This window comes from Leuresthes tenuis, unplaced genomic scaffold (genome assembly GCF_036924035.1).
Source record: "Leuresthes tenuis unplaced genomic scaffold, fLeuTen1.0.hap1 SCAF_23, whole genome shotgun sequence".
Lineage (NCBI taxonomy): Eukaryota > Metazoa > Chordata > Actinopteri > Atheriniformes > Atherinopsidae > Leuresthes > Leuresthes tenuis.
Window position 1 is genome coordinate 12,018,544 of NW_027325377.1, and position 25,152 is coordinate 12,043,695.

Below are 25,152 nucleotides of genomic sequence, written 5' to 3' on the forward strand. Positions count from 1 at the left end.
AGGCTTTACCTTTGCGGATGAAGCCCTTTCTGTCTGTGCAAAAGAAATCTTGTTACTGTGCAGAGTGACTTCTCTGAGTAGAGTCGCCTTACTTGTTGCGACTGTGCCAATGTTCGAAGCTGGAGTGCAAAGTTGTTGCTTGAATGGTGCTCGCTGGAGTGTGCGGTAGTGTAAAGTTATACCATTTAAAAGGGCTGAAGAGTGCTCAGTGCAGCGGGTGGGCCGAGGTGCAAAGTGACACTATGGCCATAAAAAGAACACCGCTACAAGTGCGCATTGTGCCAGGAAGGGCCCTCGGACGTGAACCAGTGGACAGTTATCGCTTCTCGGCCTTTTGGCTAAGATCAAGTGTAGTATCTGTTCTTATCAGTTTAATGTCTGATGTGTCCTCTATGCGAGGACTACATATTAAATGGATTTGTATCAATAGGAGTTGAAAAAGGAGCTTGCTCCGTTCACTCCAAGCATCGACCCGGTACTGTAGTGCCCCTGGGAACGGTGCGCTCTCCTCTGCTCTTGTGAAAAAGCAAACAGCGGTGCAGGATGGAGGTTTCAGGGAGCCCAAGATGAAACTTTCTTTTAGTCTGCTGAGAAAAGAGAGTGAATGCGAAGTAGACTTTAACACGGCTCTGGGAGCGAGCCGAGTGCGGGCTAACCAGGAGAATTGCTTGAAAGAAACGCGACACCGAATGAGCGGTCAGAACAAAGCCTCAATACGGTGTTCCTGTGGTGTTTTTATAAAATGCGGTGAAAAAAAAGGTGTGAATGCCCCATAGAAAACTAAAAGGTGGAGCGGAAGTGTTCGGCTGCAAGAAGGTGTGAATGTCCGACTATATTTGGTGAAAAGCAGGTGAAGCAAGGTCTGAATGCCCAACCTTACATCATCAAAAGCGAGATCAGAGGTTTTTGGCTGCAAGAAGGCCATAATTTGCCAAAAGTGGGTAAGGTGCGAATGACCGACTAAATATCAACAAAAGTGGGGGCGGAGGTCTTCGGATGCAAGTGGGTGTGAATATCCCACCATAGAAGTATGGTGGAGAGGAAGCTGTGAATGGCCGACCATAGTTTGCAAAAAGCGGGTGAGAAAAGGTGCGAATGTCCAACCATACATGATCAAAACAGGGAGCGGAGGTGTTTGGCTGCGACAAGGTGTGAATGTCCACCCATAATTAATGAAAAGCGGGCAACAAGTAGGTTCGAATGCCCAACCATACATCATCAAAAGCAGGAGTGGATGTGTTCGGCTACAAGAAGGTTTGAATGTCCGAGCATAGTTTGTAAAAAGCTGGTAAGAAAAGGTTCGAATGCCTGAACATACATCATCAAAAGCAGGACTGGATGTGTTTGGCTACAAGAAGGTTTGAATGTCCGACCATAGTTGGTAAAAAGTGGGTATGAAAAGGTTCGAATGCCCAAGTTCGGCTGAAAAAAACTGTGTTCGGCTGCAAAAAGGTGTGAATGTTTGACTAAAGTTTGTAAGACAAGGTTTGAATGCCTGACAATGTATGATCAAAAGCGGGAGCGGAGGTGTTCAGCTGCAAGAAGGTCTAAATGTCCATCATTAATTGCTAGAAAACATGAAAGAAAATTTTCGAAAATCAATCTGCACATGATCATAAGTGGGAGAGGAGGTGTTCAGCTGCAAGAAGGTGTGAATGTCCTACCATAGTTGCTGAAAAATGTGTTAGAAACGGTAAGAATGCCGGACCATACATCATCAAAAGCTAGAGAGGTGGTGTTCGGCTGCAAGTAGGTGTGAATGTCTGACTAAAGTTCAAATATATTAACAAAAGCGGGAGGAGAGGTCTTCGGATGACTGGTTGAGAATTTCCAACCATAATCTATAAAATGCGGTGAAAAAAAAGGTGTGATAGAAACCTAAAAGGTGGAGCGGAAGTGTTCGGCTGCAAGAAGGTGTGAATGTCCGTCTATAGTTGGTGAAAAGCAGGAAAAGCAAGGTCTGAATGCCGAATCTTACATCATCAAAAGCGAGATCAGAGGTGTTTGGCTGCAAGAAAACGGGTAAGGTGTGAACGACCGACTAAATATCAACAAAAGTGGGGGCGGAGGTCTTCGGATGCAAGTGGGTGTGAATATCCCACCATACAAGTATGGTGGAGAGGAAGCTGTGAATGTCCGACCATGGTTTGTAAAACGGGTAAGACAAGGTGCGAATGTCCGACAATGTATGATCAAAAGAGGGAGCGGAGGTGTTTGGCTGCAAGGTCTGAATTTCCAACCATAATTTGTAAACACCGTTGAAGAAAAGCCTCGAAAGCCCGACTATACACCATCAAAAGCGGGAGCAGAGGTGTTCAGCTGCAAGGTCTGAATGTCCACCAATAACTACTGAAAAATGGGTAAGAAGAGGTGTGAATGCCCAACTATACATCATCAAAAGCAGAAGTGGATGTGTTCGGCCACAAGAAGGTTTGAATGTCCGACCATAGTTTGTAAAAGGCGGGTAAGAAAAGGTTTGAATGCCCGAACATACACAATCAAAAGAGGGAGCGGAGGTGTTTCGCTGCAAGAAGGTGTGAATGTCCGAGCATAGTTTGTAAAAAGCGGGTAAGAAAAGGTTCTAATGCCCGAACATACACCATCAAAAGAGGGAGCGGAGGTGTTCCGCTGTAAGAAGGTGTGAATGTCCAACCATAGTTGGTAAAAAGCGGGTAAGAAAAGGTTAAAATACCCGACTCTACACAATCAATAGCGGGAGCGGAGTTGTTCGGCTAAAAGAAGGTGTGAAAGTCCGACCATGGTTTGTAAAAAGCGGGTAAGAAAAGGTTCGAATGCAAAAATATACACCATCAAAAGCGGAAGCCGAGGTGTTCGGCTGCAAGTAGGTCTGAATGTCCACCCATAATTAATGAAAAGCGGGCAACAAGTAGGTTCGAATGCCCAACCATACATCAACAAAAGCAGGAGTGGATGTGTTTGGCTACAAGAAGGTTTGAATGTCCGAGCATAGTTTGTAAAAAGCGGGTAAGAAAAGGTGCGAATGCCCGTAAATGTATGATCAAAAGAGGGAGTGGAGGTTTTCGGCTACAAGAAGGTTTGAATGTCCAACCATAGTTTGTAAAAAGCGGGTAAGAAAAGGTGCGAATGCCCGAAAATACACCATCAAAAGAGGGAGCGGAGGTGTTCCGCTGTAAGATGGTGCGAATGTCCGACCATAGTTGGTAAAAAGCGGGTAAGAAAAGGTTCGAATGCCCGAATATATACCATCATAAGCGGAAGCGGAGGTGTTCGGCTGCAAGAAGGTGTGAACGTCCGACCAAAGTTTGTAAAAAGCAGTTAAGAAAAGGTTCGAAAATCCAACCAAACATAATCAAAAGTGGGAGCAGAGCTGTTCGACTGCAAGTAGGTGTGAATTTCCACCCATAATTCCTGAAAAATGGGTAAGAAAAGGTGCGAATGCCCAACCATACATCATCAAAAGAAGAAGTGGATGTGTTCTGCTACAAGAAGGTTTGAATGTCCGACCATAGCTTGTAAAAAGTGGGTAAGAAAAAGTTCGAATGCTCGAACATACACCATCAAAATTGGGAGCGGAGGTGTTCCGCTGTAAGACGGTGTGAATGTCCGACCATAATTGGTAAAAAGCGGGTAAGAAAAGGTTAGAATACCCGACTGTACACAATCTATAGCGGGAGCGGAGTTGTTCGGCTACAAGAAGGTGTGAAAGTCCGACCATGGTTTGTAAAACGCGGGTAAGACAAGGTGCGAATGCCCGACAATGTATGATCAAAAGAGGGAGCGGAGGTGTTCGGCTGCAAGGTCTGAATTTCCAACCATAATTTGTAAACACCGTTGAAGAAAAGCCTCGAAAGCAGGGACTATACACCATCAAAAGCGGGAGCAGAGGTGTTCAGCTGCAAGAAGGTCTGAATGTCCACCAATAATTACTGAGAAATGGGTAAGAAAAGGTGTGAATGCCCAACTATACATCATCACAAGCAGAGGTGGATGTGTTCGGCCACAAGAAGGTTTGAATGTCCGACCATAGTTTGTAAAAGGCGGGTAAGAAAAGGTTTGAATGCCCGAACATACACAATCAAAAGAGGGAGCGGAGGTGTTTCGCTGCAAGAAGGTGTGAATGTCCGAGCATAGTTTGTAAAAAGTGGGTAAGAAAAGGTTCGAATGCCAGAACATACACCATCAAAAGAGGGAGCGGAGGGTTTCCGCTGTAAGAAGGTGTGAATGTCCGACCATAGTTGGTAAAAAGCGGGTAAGAAAAGGTTAAAATACCCGACTCTACACAATCAATAGCGGGAGCGGAGTTGTTCGGCTAAAAGAAGGTCTGAATGTCCATCAATAATTGCTAGAAAACATGAAAGAAAATTTTCGAATATCAAACCGCACATGATCATAAGTGGGAGCGGAGGTGTTTAGCTGCAAGAAGGTGTGAATGTCCACCCATAATTCCTCAAAAATGGGTAAAAAAAAAGGTGCGAATGCCCAACCATACATCATCAAAAGCAGGACTGGATGTGTTCGGCTACAAGGTTTGAATGTCCGAGCATAGTTTGTTAAAAGCGGGTAAGAAAAGGTTCGAATGCCCGAACATACACCATCAAAAGAGGGAGCGGAGGTGTTCCGCCATAAGAAGGTGTGAATGTCCGACCGTAGTTGGTAAAAAGCGGGTAAGAAAAGGTTAAAATGGCCGTCTGTACACAATCAATAGCGGGAAGGGATGTGTTCGGCTACAAGAAGGTGTGAAAGTCCGACCATGTTTTGTAAAAAGCGGTTAAGAAAAGGTGTGAATGCCCGACAACGTATGATCAAAAGAGGGAGCGGAGGTTTTCGGCTGCAAGAAGGTCTGAATGTCCAACCATAATTTGTAAAAACCGGGGAAGAAAAGGCTCGGAAGCCCGACTATACACCGTCAAAAGCGGGAGCAGAGGTGTTCAGCTGCAAGAAGGTCTCAATGTCCATCAATAATTGCTAAAAAACATGAAAGAAAATTTTCGAATATCAAACCGCACATGATCATATGCGGGAGAGGAGGTGTTCAGCTGCAAGAAGGTGTGAATGTCCACCCATATCTCCTGAAAAATGGGTAAAAAAAGGTGCGAATGCCCAACCATACATCATCAAAAGCAGGTGTGAATGTCAGATCATAATTTGCAAAAACCTGATGAGAAATGGTGAGAATGCCCGACTATACACCATCAAATGCGGGAGCGGAGGTGTTCGGCTGTGAGTAGGTGTGAATGTCCACCCATACTTGCTGAAAAATATGACAAAGCAGTTTTCACTTGGTTTGAGTGAAGGATTTCATTTTATATAGAAATCCGAAATTGTGTAGAACTCGTGGAAATAAGTTTATTCTCGGATTCCTAAAGGTTTAGTGTTGTTCTTTGGTATACTGCAAAGTAATACTTTTTATTTTGTTGAAACCGATTCAGACATGGATAAATATCAAGGAAAAAGCAGTTTTAACTTGGTTTGAGTGAAGGAATTCATTTTATATCAAAATCCGAAATTGTGTAGAACTCGTGGAAATAAGTTTATTCTCGGATTCCTAAAGGTTTAGTGTTGTTCTTTGGTATACTGCAAAGTAATACTTTCTATTTTGTTGAAACCGATTAAGTTAAAACTGCTTTGTCCTTCATATTTATCCATGTCATAATAGCTTTAAACAAAAAAGAACGTTGTACTTTGCAGGATAGGAAAGTCGGGCATTCTCACCATTTCTCATCAGGTTTTTGCAAATTATGATCTGACATTCACACATGCTTTTGATGTTGTATGGTTGGGCATTTGCACCTTTTTTTACCCATTTTTCAGGAATTATGGGTGGACATTCACACCATCTTGCAGCTGAACACCTCCTCTCCCGCATATGATCATGTGCGGTTTGATATTCGAAAATTTTCTTTCATGTTTTCTAGCAATTATTGATGGACATTGAGACCTTCTTGCAGCTGAACACCTCTGCTTCCGCTTTTGATGGTGTATAGTCGGGCATTCGAGCCTTTTCTTCCCCGGTTTTTACAAATTATGGTTGGACATTCAGACCTTCTTGCAGCCGAAAACCTCCGCTCCCTCTTTTGATGGTGTATAGTCGGGCTTCCGAGCCTTTTCTTCCCCGGTTTTTACAAATTATGGTTGGACATTTAGACCTTCTTGCAGCCGAAAACCTCCGTTCCCTCTTTTGATCATACATTGTCCGGCATTCGCAACTTTTCTTACCCGCTTTTTACAAACCATGGTCGGACTTTCACACCTTTTAGTAGCCAAACAACTCCGCTCCCGCTATTGATTGTGTACAGTCGGGTATTTTAACCTTTTCTTACCCGCTTTTTACCAATTATGGTGGGACATTCACACCTTCTTACAGCGGAACACCTCCGCTCCCTGTTTTGATCATTTATGGTCTGGCAATACTACCTTTTCTTACCCGTTTTTGAGTTATTATGGCTGGACATTCACAGCTTCTTGCAGCCGAACACCTCTTCTCCCGCTTTTGATGATGAATGGTCCGGCATTCTTACCTTTTCTAACACATTTTTCAGCAATTATTGTTGGTCATTCACACCTTTCTCATCAGCTTTTTACAAATTATGATCTGACATTCACACCTACTTGCAGCCGAACACCTCAGCTTCCGCTTTTGATGGTGTATATTTTGGCATTTGAACCTTTTCTTACCCGCTTTTTACAAACCATGGTCGGACTTTCATACCTTCTTTTAGCCGAACAACTCCGCTCCCGCTATTGATTGTGTAGAGTTGGGTATTTTAGCCTTTTCTTACCCGCTTTTTACCAACTATGGTCGGACATTCACACCTTCTTACAGCGGAACACCTCCGCTCCCTCTTTTGATGGTGTATGTTCTGGCATTCGAACCTTTTCTTACCCACTTTTTACAAACTATGCTCGGACATTCACACCTTCTTGCAGTGAAACACCTCCGCTCCCTCTTTTGATTGTGTATGTTCGGGCATTCGAACCTTTTCTTACCGGCCTTTTACAAACTATGGTCGGACATTCAAACCTTCTTGTGGCCGAACACATCCACTTCTGCTTGTGATGATGTATAGTTGGGCATTCACACCTTTTCTTACCCATTTTTCAGTAATTATTGGTGGACATTCAGACCTTCTTGCAGCTGAACACCTCCGCTCCCGCTTTTGATGGTGTATAGTCGGGCTTTCGAGCCTTTTCTTCAACGGTGTTTACAAATTATGGTTGGAAATTCAGACCTTGCAGCCGAAACACTCCGCTCCCTCTTTTGATCATACATTGTCGGGCATTCGCACCTTGTCTTACCCGCTTTTTACAAACCATGGTCGGACTTTCACACCTTCTTGTAGCCGAACAACTCCGCTCCCGCTATTGATTGTGTACAGTCCGGTTTTTTAACCTTTTCTTTCCCGCTTTTTACCAACTATGGTCGGACATTCGCAGCATCTTACAGCGGAACACCTCCGCTCCCTCTTTTGATGGTGTATGTTCGGGCATTTGAACTTTTTCTTACCCGCTTTTTACAAACTATGGTCGGACATTCAAACCTTCTTGTAGCAGAACACATCCACTTCTTCTTTTGATGATGTATGGTTGGGCATTCGCACCTTTTCTTACCCATTTTTCAGGAATTATGGGTGGATATTCACACCTACTTGCAGTCGAACAGCTCTGCTCCCACTTTTGATTATGTTTGGTTGGATATTCGAACCTTTTCTTAACTGCTTTTTAAAAACTTTGGTCGGACGTTCACACCTTCTTGCAGCCGAACACCTCCGCTTCCGCTTTTGATGGTATATATTCGGGCATTCGAACCTTTTCTTACCCACTTTTTACCAACTATGGTCGGACATTCACACCGTCTTTCAAGTGTAACACCTCCGCTCCCTCTTTTGATGGTGTATGTTCGGGCATTCGCACCTTTTCTTACCCGCTTTTTACAAACTATGGTCGTACATTCAAACCTTGTAGCCGAAAACCTCCACTCCCTCTTTTGATCATACTTTGTCGGGCATTCGCACCTTTTCTTACCCGCTTTTTACAAACTATGCTCGGACATTCAAACCTTCTTGTAGCCAAACACATCCACTCCTGCTTTTGTTGATGTATGGTTGGGCATTCGAACCTACTTGTTGCCCGCTTTTCATTAATTATGGGTGGACATTCACACCTTGTCACAGCCAAACACCTCCGCTCCCTGTTTTGATCATGTATGGTTGGACATTCGCACCTTTTCTCACCCGCTTTTTGCAAACTATGGTCGGCCATTCACAGCTTCCTCTCCACCATACTTGTATGGTGGGATATTCACACCCACTTGCATCCGAAGATCTCCGCCCCCACTTTTGTTGATATTTAGTCGGTCATTCACACCTTACCCGTTTTCTTGCCGCCAAACACCTCTGATCTCGCTTTTGATGATGTAAGATTGGGCATTCAGACCTTGCTTTTCCTGCTTTTCACCAACTATAGATGGACATTCACACCTTCTTGCAGCCGAACACTTCCGCTCCACCTTTTAGGTTTCTATCACACCTTTTTTTTCACCGCATTTTATAGATTATGGTTGGAAATTCTCAACCACTCATCCGAAGACCTCTCCTCCCGCTTTTGTTAATATATTTGAACTTTAGTCAGACATTCACACCTACTTGCAGCCGAACACCACCTCTCTAGCTTTTGATGATGTATGGTCCGGCATTCTTACCGTTTCTAACACATTTTTCAGCAACTATGGTAGGACATTCACACCTTCTTGCAGCTGAACACCTCCTCTCCCACTTATGATCATGTGCGGATTGATTTTCGAAAATTTTCTTTCATGTTTTCTAGCAATTAATTATGGACATTTAGACCTTCTTGCAGCTGAACACCTCCGCTCCCGCTTTTGATCATACATTGTCAGGCATTCGCACCTTGTCTTACCCGCTTTTTACAAACTTTAGTCGAACATTCACACCTTTTTGCAGCCGAACACAGTTTTTTGCAGCCGAATTTGGGCATTCGCACCTTTTCATACCCACTTTTTACCAACTATGGTCGGACATTCACACCGTCTTACAGCGGTACACCTCCGCTCCCTCTTTTGATGGTGTATGTTCGGGCATTCGAACCTTTTCTTACCCGCTTTTTACAAACTATGCTCGGACATTCAAACCTTCTTGTAGCCGAACACATCCACTCCTGCTTTTGATGATGTATGGTATGGCATTCGAACCTACTTGTTGCCCGCTTTTCATTAATTATGGGTGGACATTCACACCTTGTCGCAGCCAAACACCCTGTTTCGATCATGTATGGTTGGACATTCGCACCTTTTCTCACCCGCTTTTTGCAAACTATGGTCTGCCATTCACAGCTTCCTCTCCACCATACTTGTATGGTGGGATATTCACACCCACTTGCATCCGAAGACCTCCGCCCCCACTTTTGTTGATATTTAGTCGGTCATTCGCACCTTACCCGCTTTTGGCAAACTATGGCCTTCTTGCAGCCAAAAACCTCTGATCTCGCTTTTGATGATGTAAGGTTGGGCATTCAGACCTTGCTTCACCTGCTTTTCACCAAATATAGTCGGACATTCACACCTTCTTGCAGCCGAACACTTCCGCTCCACCTTTTAGTTTTCTATGGGGCATTCACACCTTTATTTTCACCGCATTTTATAAAAACACCACAGGAACACCGTATTGAGGCTTTGTTCTGACCGCTCATTCGGTGTCGCGTTTCTTTCAAGCATTTCTCCTGGTTAGCCCGCACTCGGCTCGCTCCCAGAGCCGTGTTAAAGTCTACTTCGCATTCACTCTCTTTTCTCAGCAGACTAAAAGAAACTTCCATCCTGCACCGCTGTTAGCTTTTTCACAAGAGCAGAGGAGAGCGCACCGTTCCCAGCGGCACTGCAGTACCGGGTCGATGCTTGGAGTGAACGGAGCAAGCTCCTTTTTCAACTCCTATTGATAAAAATCCATTTAATATGTAGTCCTTGCATAGACATATCACATATTAAACTGATAAGTATAGATGGATTATGTGCAATTAGTAAAGAGAGTAGAGGACGATCTCTCTCGTTGGAAGTCCTTACCTATATCACTTATGGGGAGAGTTACAACCATTAAAATGATGATACTACCAAAAGTTAACTATTTGTTCTCAATGATCCCCATAAAACCATCTGCTACTTGGTTTAAGTCACTAGATTCATGCATCTCCAAATTTCTGTGGAAAAACAAACCACCACGTATTAGTTTAAAAACCCTACAGAAGACCAAGGACAGTGGTGGATTAGATTTACCTCATTTTCAGCACTATTCCTTAGCCAATAGGTTACAATATATATCAAAATGGTTTAAACCTTGTTGTTGTCACAGTTCCCAGAGACGTTGTAATCGTTGAGGATTCTATATTCACCCCCTCATTAGAGGCACGTGTTGCAGATTGATGACACTGAATCTTCTTCTCTGTTCATTGCTGGCATCATTCCCAGCATCGTAAGTGTTCGTGGCATTGTTAGCCTCTTCTTCTGGATCTTGATATCGAGCATCCTTTTGTATTTCTGGTTTGTAAGTCCTCTCTCTTCGTTCACCGGAGTCTTCGTCTCTTTGTCCTTGAGTTTGGTGATTTTTTCTTCTTTTGATGCCTTGACACAGTGTGACAGGTGATACCACATGGGAGATCCTTTAACTTGGACTGCTGTCCCTGTGCTGCGAAATGGCTGTGCTGCTCAAATGGTCTCTCCTTCATCATATACACAGTTATTTATACATCACCTTCCACCATGAAGCGTTGTCCCTTTTTGTTTCTCTCTTTGTTCTTAAAATGCTGTTATGCATGTCTAAACCAATCCATTAAACTAGATCATTTTGGCAGTAAAGCGATCTACAATGTGCTTGGTCGCAAAGCTGCTCATCTGTGGTAAACAGCTCTTCAGAAAGGCATTCTTCAATTGATTTCACTCATTTTATGTAATAATTTTGTGATTTCCTACAAAACTACACTTCTTCTCCCATCTGTCTGAGTATTTAATATTGTCTGGGTCCCGTTAAAACATGTATTTTTCCCATCTAATTCCTTGTTTGCTTTAAAACAAGTATTCCCCATTTTCTATCCCTTCAGTAGCCAACCAGTTTGTATGGAGTACACTGGAGCAACTTGACTGATCAGTAAAACACTGCTTTTGTTGTCACCGCAAGGCTTCCCCCGTCGGTTGTTTCACTGAGACACTACTGAGTAACTACAACTCAACACAGTGTATACACATAACATTCATATACATACTAACAAACAAACAAACAATAATTTATCGCAATTTTCTCATCTCTGTTTGAACGTACACACAGGTAAATATTCCTGTAGTCTTCTCATACCGACTATGGACCCATTCATTGTTTAACTTCACTGTTTTGCAAATCCTAATTGAATATTACACATTGACATTGAACTTTACTGGATAAGCAGGTCTTCATTGCATTCAGCAGCCTATATGTGAGCATTTATGTGTAAGCTGTTCTTCTTTGCATTTATCAGCAGCAAGCAATTCTTCACTGCACATGCATATGTAAATAGTAAAACAATTCCAATGTGTTAGCGAAACCTTCTATATCACAGTGGTTTCTAAGGTCTATTTTAAGTTCTTTGCCATCAGTGAGATGACATTGTTTACAAAGTGTGTCAAATTATCACTGAAGATCTTTTCAGGAATTTCAAATCTAGAAATGAGTTATTTTACGCGTGATTTTGCTACTGAGAGTGCATCTGCTTGTGCACATGGAAATATTTCAGACCATTTGGTAAAAACCTCTGTTGTCACTGAGCAGAATCGTTTCCCTTAACATTAATTTAGTTCAATGAAATCTACAAAATAATGAAATAATGAAATCCAAACAAATATGTTGAAAAAGATACACTGGCTTAGGGAATTATCTTCGTTTTGGTCTTAGATTGCCCTGTGGAATGTATTTTGCACATATTTGACCTGCTAGACAAAACTTTATTCATTTATTTATTCTAAAAAAATGTTTTTAATAATTAGTAAAACCATATGCTGTAAAAACCTGGTTCATTATTGCTTCCATCCCTCCTGTTGAGACATGACATGGTCCGTGGCTCAATACTGCAGCATATTTAAACAAATTCTTTGGCAGTATGGTTTTCCTTCCGGTCATTCATACGAGTCTATTGTAGATGGCAATTGAATAACATCTAATAATGCTAAAATATTTGTAGTTTATACATTTAGCTGTGGATGTCAACATACCTGTTTTTCCAATGCTGTGTTAACACATGTACAGTTGAGAAGGCATACTGACTGTCAGTGTAAACGTTAACAACCTTTTTGTTATTTAATTTACAAGCTTCAGTTAAAGCTACCAATTCGACTGCTTGAACAGAGTAATTTTTTGGTAGTGGTTGTTTTAAGAAAACTTCAGTTTCTGTTACTACTGCAAATCCTGTAGCATTTGTGCCATCAGGGTTTTTTTCCTTGATCTGTTGAATAAATATAGTTATTTCTGCATTTTCATAATGTATATCAGTTAAGTCTGGCCTGGGTAAAACACTGATGGTTATTTCTGACATGCAATCATGAGGCTTTCCATCTGTGGGGTAGGTAGCAGTGTGGATGGATTAAGTGTAGCACATCTCTCGACAACAAGGTGTGGCTGTGAAAGAAGAACTGTTATGTAGGAGAGATGTCTGGTAAAGATATTTTGTTAAGTAACCATATCACAGCCACTGCATGAGGTACCTTAAGTGTTAATGGGTGAAATAACACCATTATTGTTGATGCCTGCACTGCCAATGGCTTCTGGCCATTGATTCAAAAGTACGATCTCGTCCCTTTTTCCCCTTTCAGTGGACACTGGCCCCTAATTACCGCAATTCAGCAGGGGGTCTTTCATTAGGAGTACCGGACTCCCCCGTGCACGGTTTCAGCTCCGACCCTGGACAGCGGAAAAAACGTTGAGATCTGGTTTGAGGACCCAATTGTTGAGAAAAGTCTCTCAATGAGACTCAGAGTTGCTGGAGTCAGTTAATGCAAAGGTTTAATCTTGCAGCAAGTTCAAGAATGTGTGTGTGTATGGGTGTATGTGTGCGAACGTGTGTGAGTTTGTGTGTGTGAGAGTTTAAAGAACCTGTAATCCACAGGCAGGCCTTAACTAGTATGGCACGGGTCCAGCCTGTCTCATCTTTTTTGGAAGGTCCAGCGCTCGGCCGTAACCCTTCTGTCTGTTTGGACTCTCACATACATTCGGTTAATCATAGAAAAACGAGAACAAAACTTTTTAGCCCCTTAAATTCATAAAACAGACATGGTGCAGTTATTTCCATTCTAGAAAATAAGAGTAATCACCACCATTCCTATAAATTCTGGATATTCTAACAATCTGAATCTTTTTTAAATGTTTGATGAAGCCCTTTGCTGTTCTGTTTAGAGACTCAGCTGATCATAAACCAAGTTTTGCTCTTGAACCAAGCTTCTAAACTCTTCACCTTTTTCATTTCTCAGTTAGTATTCACTTTAAAACTGATTAAAAGAAAAATTAAATGAATGCCTATCAACAAATGTGGGATCTAAACTCTAGTGCTTCCTCTAAAATAATTTCCTTTCTCAATTCAGAAATGTGTGTGTGTAAGTCACAACACCCGTGACACCAAAACGGCTTTCTTTTCTCTCTTTTCTCTACACTCTGCACTGTGAGCACACACAACAAATCAGAAAGGCTTTTTTCTCTCTTTTCTACATTATGGACTGTGGGGACACAAAACCGCTCTCTCTTTTTTTTTTTTTGATTGTGTGCCAGGGCGTTGTCTCACGTATTAGATTATGCTTAAGATACGAATGAGTTTATCAGTCACATCAGAATCCATACATACTGATCCTCCCGTAATAAAATGGTCGGATCTTATCAAACACACTTTGTTTCTTGTGACAAGTCAGCGAAACAGCGTATACACGTCAAGACACTGAATCAAGTTTGCCACAAGAACTCATAAGTTTGGCAGTATTGCTCTGCCGTCAGCAATCATACACCCATTTTATTTTCATGAGACATGTGCAGGCACCTGTTCATCTACTGTTCTATCACTATGAATTAGTTTATCTATTATCAATAAGGATACTTCTACAACTACTATCAAAGTATGTCCGGACTTCTTATGTTGTCAGTTGCTATATATGAATAAGTGGGTTGCTACTGAAAAGCATTAAGCATGTCACACAGCCCAAACATATAACATTTCAGGACACACGACACAGTTAACAACCACAGTGAAGCGTGTCAAAGCCCAAACATGTAACATTCAACAGGACACTTACACAACACATTCAAATCAAACAGTCAGACAACATACAAGAACCTATACCCCAGCCGGCATTGCTCCCTGCCTATTTTCCTACAACTCACTATGTGTGCGCACACCTTTATTCACAAACTCTTCAACTTATACTCTTTTACCGAAGCTGCTACAGCTCGATTGGCCAAATACCCTTAGATCCTATTTCGGTGAATTTGACATCTGCCTTGCATGTAACAGATTAGCGGTTTAGCAGTTTTAATTTAGTTTGAGTGAAGGAATTCATTTTATAGCAAAATCCGAAATCGTGAAGAACTCATGGAAGTAAGCTTATTCTCGGATTCCTGAATCTTTAGATTTGCTCTTTGTTTTACTGCAAAGTACAACGTTGAGCAGCACTAATGAGTTGTTTCTATTTTTGGCAGGCTTTACCTTTGCGGATGAAGCCCTTTCTGTCTGTGCAAAAGAAATCTTGTTACTGTGCAGAGTGACTTCTCTGAGTAGAGTCGCCTTACTTGTTGCGACTGTGCCAATGTTCGAAGCTGGAGTGCAAAGTTGTTGCTTGAATGGTGCTCGCTGGAGCGTGCGGTAGTGTAAAGTTATACCATTTAAAAGGGCTGAAGAGTGCTCAGTGCAGCGGGTGGGCCGAGGTGCAAAGTGACACTATGGCCATAAAAAGAACACCGCTACAAGTGCGCATTGTGCCAGGAAGGGCCCTCGGACGTGAACCAGTGGACAGTTATCGCTTCTCGGCCTTTTGGCTAAGATCAAGTGTAGTATCTGTTCTTATTAGTTTAATGTCTGATGTGTCCTCTATGCGAGGACTACATATTAAATGGATTTGTATCAATAGGAGTTGAAAAAGGAGCTTGCTCCGTTCACTCCAAGCATCGACCCGGTACTGTAGTGCCCCTGGGAACGGTGCGCTCTCCTCTGCTCTTGTGAAAAAGCAAACAGCGGTGCAGGATGGAAGTTTCAGGGAGCCCAAGATGAAACTTTCTTTTAGTCTGCTGAGAAAAGAGAGTGAATGCGAAGTAGACTTTAACACGGTTCTGGGAGCGAGCCGAGTGCGGGCTAACCAGGAGAATTGCTTGAAAGAAACGCGACACCGAATGAGCGGTCAGAACAAAGCCTCAATACGGTGTTCCTGTGGTGTTTTTATAAAATGCGGTGAAAAAAAAGGTGTGAATGCCCCATAGAAAACTAAAAGGTGGAGCGGAAGTGTTCGGCTGCAAGAAGGTGTGAATGTCCGACTATATTTGGTGAAAAGCAGGTGAAGCAAGGTCTGAATGCCCAACCTTACATCATCAAAAGCGAGATCAGAGGTTTTTGGCTGCAAGAAGGCCATAGTTTGCCAAAAGTGGGTAAGGTGCGAATGACCGACTAAATATCAACAAAAGTGGGGGCGGAAGTCTTCGGATGCAAGTGGGTGTGAATATCCCACTTTAGAAGTATGGTGGAGAGGAAGCTGTGAATGGCCGACCATAGTTTGCAAAAAGCGGGTGAGAAAAGGTGCGAATGTCCAACCATACATGATCAAAACAGGGAGCGGAGGTGTTTGGCTGCGACAAGGTGTGAATGTCCACCCATAATTAATGAAAAGCGGGCAACAAGTAGGTTCAAATGCCCAACCATACATCATCAAAAGCAGGAGTGGATGTGTTCGGCTACAAGAAGGTTTGAATGTCCGAGCATAGTTTGTAAAAAGCGGGTAAGAAAAGGTTCGAATGCCTGAACATACATCATCAAAAGCAGGACTGGATGTGTTCGGCTACAAGAAGGTTTGAATGTCCGACCATAGTTGGTAAAAAGTGGGTATGAAAAGGTTCGAATGCCCAAAATCGGCTGAAAAAAACTGTGTTCGGCTGCAAAAAGGTGTGAATGTTTGACTAAAGTTTGTAAGACAAGGTTCGAATGCCTGACAATGTATGATCAAAAGCGGGAGCGGAGGTATTCAGCTGCAAGAAGGTCTAAATGTCCATCATTAATTGCTAGAAAACATGAAAGAAAATTTTCGAAAATCAATCTGCATATGATCATAAGTGGGAGAGGAGGTGTTCAGCTGCAAGAAGGTGTGAATGTCCTACCATAATTGCTGAAAAATGTGTTAGAAACGGTAGGAATGCCGGACCATACATCATCAAAAGCTAGAGAGGTGGTGTTCGGCTGCAAGTAGGTGTGAATGTCTGACTAAAGTTCAAATATATTAACAAAAGCGGGAGGAGAGGTCTTCGGATGAGTGGTTGAGAATTTCCAACCATAATCTATAAAATGCGGTGAAAAAAAAGGTGTGATAGAAACCTAAAAGGTGGAGCGGAAGTGTTCGGCTGCAAGAAGGTGTGAATGTCCGTCTATAGTTGGTGAAAAGCAGGAAAAGCATGGTCTGAATGCCCAATCTTACATCATCAAAAGCGAGATCAGAGGTGTTTGGCTGCAAGAAAACGGGTAAGGTGTGAATGACCGACTAAATATCAACAAAAGTGGGGGCGGAGGTCTTCGGATGCAAGTGGGTGTGAATATCCCACCATACAAGTATGGTGGAGAGGAAGCTGTGAATGTCCGACCATGGTTTGTAAAACGCGGGTAAGACAAGGTGCGAATGTCCGACAATGTATGATCAAAAGAGGGAGCGGAGGTGTTCGGCTGCAAGGTCTGAATTTCCAACCATAATTTGTAAACACCGTTGAAGAAAAGCCTCGAAAGCCCGACTATACACCATCAAAAGCGGGAGCAGAGGTGTTCAGCTGCAAGAAGGTCTGAATGTCCACCAATAATTACTGAAAAATGGGTAAGAAAAGGTGTGAATGCCCAACTATACATCATCAAAAGCAGAAGTGGATGTGTTCGGCCACAAGAAGGTTTGAATGTCCGACCATAGTTTGTAAAAGGCGGGTAAGAAAAGGTTTGAATGCCCGAACATACACAATCAAAAGAGGGAGCGGAGGTGTTTCGCTGCAAGAAGGTGTGAATGTCCGAGCATAGTTTGTAAAAAGTGGGTAAGAAAAGGTTCGAATGCCCGAACATACACCATCAAAAGAGGGAGCGGAGGTGTTCCGCTGTAAGAAGGTGTGAATGTCCAACCATAGTTGGTAAAAAGCGGGTAAGAAAAGGTTAAAATACCCGACTCTACACAATCAATAGCGGGAGCGGAGTTGTTCGGCTAAAAGAAGGTGTGAAAGTCCGACCATGGTTTGTAAAAAGCGGGTAAGAAAAGGTTCGAATGCAAAAATATACACCATCAAAAGCGGAAGCCGAGGTGTTCGGCTGCAAGTAGGTCTGAATGTCCACCCATAATTAATGAAAAGCGGGCAACAAGTAGGTTCGAATGCCCAACCATACATCAACAAAAGCAGGAGTGGATGTGTTTGGCTACAAGAAGGTTTGAATGTCCGAGCATAGTTTGTAGAAAGCGGGTAAGAAAAGGTGCGAATGCCCGACAATGTATGATCAAAAGAGGGAGTGGAGGTTTTCGGCTACAAGAAGGTTTGAATGTCCAACCATAGTTTGTAAAAAGCGGGTAAGAAAAGGTGCGAATGCCCGAAAATACACCATCAAAAGAGGGAGCGGAGGTGTTCCGCTGTAAGATGGTGCGAATGTCCGACCATAGTTGGTAAAAAGCGGGTAAGAAAAGGTTCGAATGCCCGAATATATACCATCAAAAGCGGAAACGGAGGTGTTCGGCTGCAAGAAGGTGTGAACGTCCGACAAAAGTTTGTAAAAAGCAGTTAAGAAAAGGTTCGAATATCCAACCAAACATAGTCAAAAGTGGGAGCAGAGCTGTTCGACTGCAAATAGGTGTGAATGTCCACCCATAATTCCTGAAAAATGGGTAAGAAAAGGTGCGAATGCCCAACCATACATCATCAAAAGAAGAAGTGGATGTGTTCTGCTACAAGAAGGTTTGAATGTCCGACCATAGTTTGTAAAAAGTGGGTAAGAAAAAGTTCGAATGCCCGAACATACACCATCAAAAGAGGGAGCGGAGGTGTTCCGCTGTAAGACGGTGTGAAAGTCCGACCATAATTGGTAAAAAGCGGGTAAGAAAAGGTTAAAATACCCGACTGTACACAATCAATAGCGGGAGCGGAGTTGTTCGGCTACAAGAAGGTGTGAAAGTCCGACCATGGTTTGTAAAACGCGGGTAAGACAAGGTGCGAATGCCCGACAATGTATGATCAAAAGAGGGAGCGGAGGTGTTCGGCTGCAAGGTCTGAATTTCCAACCATAATTTGTAAACACCGTTGAAGAAAAGCCTCGAAAGCCCGACTATACACCATCAAAAGCGGGAGCAGAGGGGTTCAGCTGCAAGAAGGTCTGAATGTCCACCAATAATTACTGAAAAATGGGTAAGAAAAGGTGTGAATGCCCAACTATACATCATCAAAAGCAGAAGTGGATGTGTTCGGCCACAAGAAGGTTTGAATGTCCGACCATAGTTTGTAAAAAGCGGGTAAGAAAAGGTTCGAATGCCCAAACATACACAATCAAAAGAGGGAGCGGAGGGGTTTCGCTGCAAGAAGGTGTGAATGTCCGAGCATAGTTTGTAAAAAGTGGGTAAGAAAAGGTTCGAATGCCAAAATATACACCATCAAAAACGGAAGCCGAGGTGTTCGGTTGCAAGTAGGTGTGAATGTCAGATCATAATTTGCAAAAAGCTGATGAGAAAGGTGTGAATGACCGACAATAATTACTGAAAAATGTGTTAGAAAAGGTAAGAATGCCGGACTATTCATCATCAAAAGCAGAGAAGAGGTGTTCGGATGCAAGAAGCTGTGAATGTCAAGCCATAATTACTCAAAAACGGGTAAGAAAAGGTAGTATTGCCAGACCATAAATGATCAAAACAGCGAGCGGAGGTGTTCCGCTGTAAGACGGTGTGAATGTCCGACCATAATTGGTAAAAAGCGGGTAAGAAAAGGTTAAAATACCCGACTGTACACAATCAATAGCGGGAGCGGAGTTGTTTGGCTACTAAAAGGTGTGAAAGTCCGACCATAAATCCTCAAAAGCAGAACTGGATGTGTTCGGCTACAAGAAGGTTTGAATGTCCGACCATAGTTTGTAAAAAGCGGGTAAGAAAAGGTTCGAATGCCCAAACATACACCATCAAAAGAGGGAGCGGAGGTGTTCCGCCATAAGAAGGTGTGAATGTCCGACCGTAGTTGGTAAAAAGTGGGTAAGAAAAGGTTAAAATACCCGACTGCACACAATCAATAGCGGGAGCGAATGTGTTCGGCTACAAGAAGGTGTGAAAGTCCGACCATGTTTTGTAAAAAGCGGGTAAGAAAAGGTGCGAATGCCCGACAATGTATGATCAAAAGAGGGAGCGGAGGTTTTCGGCTAAAAGAAGGTCTGAATGTCCAACCATAATTCGTAAAAACCGGGGAAGAAAAGGCTTGAAAGCCCGACTATACACCATCAAAAGCGGGAGCAGAGGGGTTCAGCTGCAAGAAGGTCTGAATGTCCATCAATAATTGCTAGAAAACATGAAAGAAAATTTTCGAATATCAAACCGCACATGGTCATAAGTGGGAGCGGAGGTGTTTAGCTGCAAGAAGGTGTGAATGTCCACCCATAATTCCTCAAAAATGGGTAAAAAAAAGGTGCGAATGCCCAACCATACATCATCAAAAGCAGGTGTGAATGTCAGATCATAATTCGCACCTTTTCTCACCCGCTTTTTGCAAACTATGGTCGGCCATTCACAGCTTCCTCTCCACCATACTTGTATGGTGGGATATTCACACCCACTTGCATCCGAAGATCTCCGCCCCCACTTTTGTTGATATTTAGTCGGTCATTCACACCTTACCCGTTTTCTTGCCGCCAAACACCTCTGATCTCGCTTTTGATGATGTAAGATTGGGCATTCAGACCTTGCTTTTCCTGCTTTTCACCAACTATAGATGGACATTCACACCTTCTTGCAGCCGAACACTTCCGCTCCACCTTTTAGGTTTCTATCACACCTTTTTTTTCACCGCATTTTATAGATTATGGTTGGAAATTCTCAACCACTCATCCGAAGACCTCTCCTCCCGCTTTTGTTAATATATTTGAACTTTAGTCAGACATTCACACCTACTTGCAGCCGAACACCACCTCTCTAGCTTTTGATGATGTATGGTCCGGCATTCTTACCGTTTCTAACACATTTTTCAGCAACTATGGTAGGACATTCACACCTTCTTGCAGCTGAACACCTCCTCTCCCACTTATGATCATGTGCGGATTGATTTTCGAAAATTTTCTTTCATGTTTTCTAGCAATTAATTATGGACATTTAGACCTTCTTGCAGCTGAACACCTCCGCTCCCGCTTTTGATCATACATTGTCAGGCATTCGCACCTTGTCTTACCCGCTTTTTACAAACTTTAGTCGAACATTCACACCTTTTTGCAGCCGAACACAGTTTTTTGCAGCCGAATTTGGGCATTCGCACCTTTTCATACCCACTTTTTACCAACTATGGTCGGACATTCACACCGTCTTACAGCGGTACACCTCCGCTCCCTCTTTTGATGGTGTATGTTCGGGCATTCGAACCTTTTCTTACCCGCTTTTTACAAACTATGCTCGGACATTCAAACCTTCTTGTAGCCGAACACATCCACTCCTGCTTTTGATGATGTATGGTATGGCATTCGAACCTACTTGTTGCCCGCTTTTCATTAATTATGGGTGGACATTCACACCTTGTCGCAGCCAAACACCCTGTTTCGATCATGTATGGTTGGACATTCGCACCTTTTCTCACCCGCTTTTTGCAAACTATGGTCGGCCATTCACAGCTTCCTCTCCACCATACTTGTATGGTGGGATATTCACACCCACTTGCATCCGAAGACCTCCGCCCCCACTTTTGTTGATATTTAGTCGGTCATTCGCACCTTACCCGCTTTTGGCAAACTTCTTGCAGCCAAAAACCTCTGATCTCGCTTTTGATGATGTAAGGTTGGGCATTCAGACCTTGCTTCACCTGCTTTTCACCAAATATAGTCGGACATTCACACCTTCTTGCAGCCGAACACTTCCGCTCCACCTTTTAGTTTTCTATGGGGCATTCACACCTTTATTTTCACCGCATTTTATAAAAACACCACAGGAACACCGTATTGAGGCTTTGTTCTGACCGCTCATTCGGTGTTGCGTTTCTTTCAAGCATTTCTCCTGGTTAGCCCGCACTCGGCTCGCTCCCAGAGCCGTGTTAAAGTCTACTTCGCATTCACTCTCTTTTCTCAGCAGACTAAAAGAAACTTCCATCCTGCACCGCTGTTAGCTTTTTCACAAGAGCAGAGGAGAGCGCACCGTTCCCAGCGGCACTGCAGTACCGGGTCGATGCTTGGAGTGAACGGAGCAAGCTCCTTTTTCAACTCCTATTGATAAAAATCCATTTAATATGTAGTCCTCTCATAGACATATCACATATTAAACTGATAAGTATAGATGGATTATGTGCAATTAGTAAAGAGAGTAGAGGACGATCTCTCTCGTTGGAAGTCCTTACCTATATCACTTATGGGGAGAGTTACAACCATTAAAATGATGATACTACCAAAAGTTAACTATTTGTTCTCAATGATCCCCATAAAACCATCTGCTACTTGGTTTAAGTCACTAGATTCATGCATCTCCAAATTTCTGTGGAAAAACAAACCACCACGTATTAGTTTAAAAACCCTACAGAAGACCAAGGACAGTGGTGGATTAGATTTACCTCATTTTCAGCACTATTCCTTAGCCAATAGGTTACAATATATATCAAAATGGTTTAAACCTTGTTGTTGTCACAGTTCCCAGAGACGTTGTAATCGTTGAGGATTCTATATTCACCCCCTCATTAGAGGCACGTGTTGCAGATTGATGACACTGAATCTTCTTCTCTGTTCATTGCTGGCATCATTCCCAGCATCGTAAGTGTTCGTGGCATTGTTAGCCTCTTCTTCTGGATCTTGATATCGAGCATCCTTTTGTATTTCTGGTTTGTAAGTCCTCTCTCTTCGTTCACCGGAGTCTTCGTCTCTTTGTCCTTGAGTTTGGTGATTTTTTCTTCTTTTGATGCCTTGACACAGTGTGACAGGTGATACCACATGGGAGATCCTTTAACTTGGACTGCTGTCCCTGTGCTGCGAAATGGCTGTGCTGCTCAAATGGTCTCTCCTTCATCATATACACAGTTATTTATACATCACCTTCCACCATGAAGCGTTGTCCCTTTTTGTTTCTCTCTTTGTTCTTAAAATGCTGTTATGCATGTCTAAACCAATCCATTAAACTAGATCATTTTGGCAGTAAAGCGATCTACAATGTGCTTGGTCGCAAAGCTGCTCATCTGTGGTAAACAGCTCTTCAGAAAGGCATTCTTCAATTGATTTCACTAATTTTATGTAATAATTTTGTGATTTCCTACAAAACTACACTTCTTCTCCCATCTGTCTGAGTATTTAATATTGTCTGGGTCCCGTTAAAACATGTATTTTTCCCATCTAATTCCTTGTTTGCTTTAAAACAAGTATTCCCCATTTTCTATCCCTTCAGTAGCCAACCAGTTTGTATGGAGTACACTGGAGCAACTTGACTGATCAGTAAAACACTGCTTTTGTTGTCACCGCAAGGCTTCCCCCGTCGGTTGTTTCACTGAGACACTACTGAGTAACTACAACTCAACACAGTGTATACACATAACATTCATATACATACTAACAAACAAACAAACAATAATTTATCGCAATTTTCTCATCTCTGTTTGAACGTACACCCAGGTAAATATTCCTGTAGTCTTCTCATACCGACTATGGACCCATTCATTGTTTAACTTCACTGTTTTGCAAATCCTAATTGAATATTACACATTGACATTGAACTTTACTGGATAAGCAGGTCTTCATTGCATTCAGCAGCCTATATGTGAGCATTTATGTGTAAGCTGTTCTTCTTTGCATTTATCAGCAGCAAGCAATTCTTCACTGCACATGCATATGTAAATAGTAAAACAATTCCAATGTGTTAGCGAAACCTTCTATATCACAGTGGTTTCTAAGGTCTATTTTAAGTTCTTTGCCATCAGTGAGATGACATTGTTTACAAAGTGTGTCAAATTATCACTGAAGATCTTTTCAGGAATTTCAAATCTAGAAATGAGTTATTTTACGCGTGATTTTGCTACTGAGAGTGCATCTGCTTGTGCACATGGAAATATTTCAGACCATTTGGTAAAAACCTCTGTTGTCACTGAGCAGAATCGTTTCCCTTAACATTAATTTAGTTCAATGAAATCTACAAAATAATGAAATAATGAAATCCAAACAAATATGTTGAAAAAGATACACTGGCTTAGGGAATTATCTTCGTTTTGGTCTTAGATTGCCCTGTGGAATGTATTTTGCACATATTTGACCTGCTAGACAAAACTTTATTCATTTATTTATTCTAAAAAAATGTTTTTAATAATTAGTAAAACCATATGCTGTAAAAACCTGGTTCATTATTGCTTCCATCCCTCCTGTTGAGACATGACATGGTCCGTGGCTCAATACTGCAGCATATTTAAACAAATTCTTTGGCAGTATGGTTTTCCTTCCGGTCATTCATACGAGTCTATTGTAGATGGCAATTGAATAACATCTAATAATGCTAAAATATTTGTAGTTTATACATTTAGCTGTGGATGTCAACATATCTGTTTTTCCAATGCTGTGTTAACACATGTACAGTTGAGAAGGCATACTGACTGTCAGTGTAAACGTTAACAACCTTTTTGTTATTTAATTTACAAGCTTCAGTTAAAGCTACCAATTCGACTGCTTGAACAGAGTAATTTTTTGGTAGTGGTTGTTTTAAGAAAACTTCAGTTTCTGTTACTACTGCAAATCCTGTAGCATTTGTGCCATCAGGGTTTTTTTCCTTGATCTGTTGAATAAATATAGTTATTTCTGCATTTTCATAATGTATATCAGTTAAGTCTGGCCTGGGTAAAACACTGATGGTTATTTCTGACATGCAATCATGAGGCTTTCCATCTGTGGGGTAGGTAGCAGTGTGGATGGATTAAGTGTAGCACATCTCTCGACAACAAGGTGTGGCTGTGAAAGAAGAACTGTTATGTAGGAGAGATGTCTGGTAAAGATATTTTGTTAAGTAACCATATCACAGCCACTGCATGAGGTACCTTAAGTGTTAATGGGTGAAATAACACCATTATTGTTGATGCCTGCACTGCCAATGGCTTCTGGCCATTGATTCAAAAGTACGATCTCGTCCCTTTTTCCCCTTTCAGTGGACACTGGCCCCTAATTACCGCAATTCAGCAGGGGGTCTTTCATTAGGAGTACTGGACTCCCCCGTGCACGGTTTCAGCTCCGACCCTGGACAGCGGAAAAAACGTTGAGATCTGGTTTGAGGACCCAATTGTTGAGAAAAGTCTCTCAATGAGACTCAGAGTTGCTGGAGTCAGTTAATGCAAAGGTTTAATCTTGCAGCAAGTTCAAGAATGTGTGTGTGTATGGGTGTATGTGTGCGAACGTGTGTGAGTTTGTGTGTGTGAGAGTTTAAAGAACCTGTAATCCACAGGCAGGCCTTAACTAGTATGGCACGGGTCCAGCCTGTCTCATCTTTTTTGGAAGGTCCAGCGCTCGGCCGTAACCCTTCTGTCTGTTTGGACTCTCACATACATTCGGTTAATCATAGAAAAACGAGAACAAAACTTTTTAGCCCCTTAAATTCATAAAACAGACATGGTGCAGTTATTTCCATTCTAGAAAATAAGAGTAATCACCACCATTCCTATAAATTCTGGATATTCTAACAATCTGAATCTTTTTTAAATGTTTGATGAAGCCCTTTGCTGTTCTGTTTAGAGACTCAGCTGATCATAAACCAAGTTTTGC

At 42.3% G+C, this 25,152-nt stretch overlaps 2 non-coding genes and 2 pseudogenes across 2 annotated transcripts; 2 read left to right on the top strand and 2 right to left on the bottom strand.

The window, feature by feature from the left end:
• The first annotated feature begins 318 nt into the window (after positions 1-318).
• LOC140283569 (U2 spliceosomal RNA) lies at positions 319-509 on the top strand. Its single transcript, XR_011910163.1, has one exon. It is a non-coding gene; the product is annotated as a U2 spliceosomal RNA (small nuclear RNA).
• A 9,335-nt stretch (positions 510-9,844) lies between these two features.
• On the bottom strand, positions 9,845-10,021 carry LOC140283473 (U2 spliceosomal RNA; annotated as a pseudogene).
• A 4,985-nt stretch (positions 10,022-15,006) lies between these two features.
• Positions 15,007-15,197, top strand: LOC140283281 (U2 spliceosomal RNA). Its single transcript, XR_011909991.1, has one exon. It is a non-coding gene; the product is annotated as a U2 spliceosomal RNA (small nuclear RNA).
• A 6,366-nt stretch (positions 15,198-21,563) lies between these two features.
• Positions 21,564-21,740, bottom strand: LOC140283470 (U2 spliceosomal RNA; annotated as a pseudogene).
• Between the last annotated feature and the right edge of the window lie 3,412 nt (positions 21,741-25,152).